We start from the raw sequence: 795 nt of genomic DNA, 5'->3' as shown, positions 1-795 counted from the left end.
CCCCGGGAGCCACCGCCGCCTCCTCAGCGCCAGTCCTCAGCGCTGAAAAGACTCTCCCTTCGCCTCCCAACCGCCCCGCCAGTAGGGACCGCCCCTCGTTTTGACACCGCCCAATCCAGTCCGGGCCCTCCCGTCTGCTCCGCCCTCGATGCCAAAGAACCGTTCTCTTGGACCAATCAGCGCGCAAGGAGCAGGCGTAGCAGTGTCGGCCGGAGAGAGACGGTCCCTCGGACCAATCAGACTGCGGGCCGAGGGCTGGGCACCGCCTCTGGAACAAAAGAAGTCACGTGGCTGCCTTGCCCGCCTATGAGGAGCCTCGGAAAGGAATTGCTTGGAGGTGGGACTGCGTGGGAGCCGTGAGGGCTTAGCAGGCGCCAGGACTTTGGGCGACCGGATGCGATTTCCGCCGAGCCCGCAGCTAGTGGAGCGTGGCTGGCGGTCGGCACTTGTTCCAGGGGGCGGGGCCCCAGCTGTCGGTTGTTCTCCGAGCCACAGCTCCTTAGCAACCAAGCTGCCTTTTGACAACAGCTGTTGCCAAGCAACCGGGAGCAGCTTTGGCTCACTTTTTTTTTAATTTAAATTTTTTATTGTTGAAAGTATTACACATGTCTCCTTTCCCCCCCATTGACCTCTCCCTGGCCACTCCCACCCCAGCACATGCCCTCACCCCTCTGCTGTCAGTGTTCATTGGTTATGCGTATATGCATGCATACAACTCCTTTGGTCGATCTCGTCTCCACCCCGCACCCCCAGCCCCGCCAGGCTCACCTTTCTTTTGGCCTCCTTTCTCCCACT

This window comes from Myotis davidii, unplaced genomic scaffold (genome assembly GCF_000327345.1).
Source record: "Myotis davidii unplaced genomic scaffold, ASM32734v1 scaffold464, whole genome shotgun sequence".
NCBI lineage: Eukaryota > Metazoa > Chordata > Mammalia > Chiroptera > Vespertilionidae > Myotis > Myotis davidii.
This window is presented reverse-complemented; position numbering follows the sequence as displayed.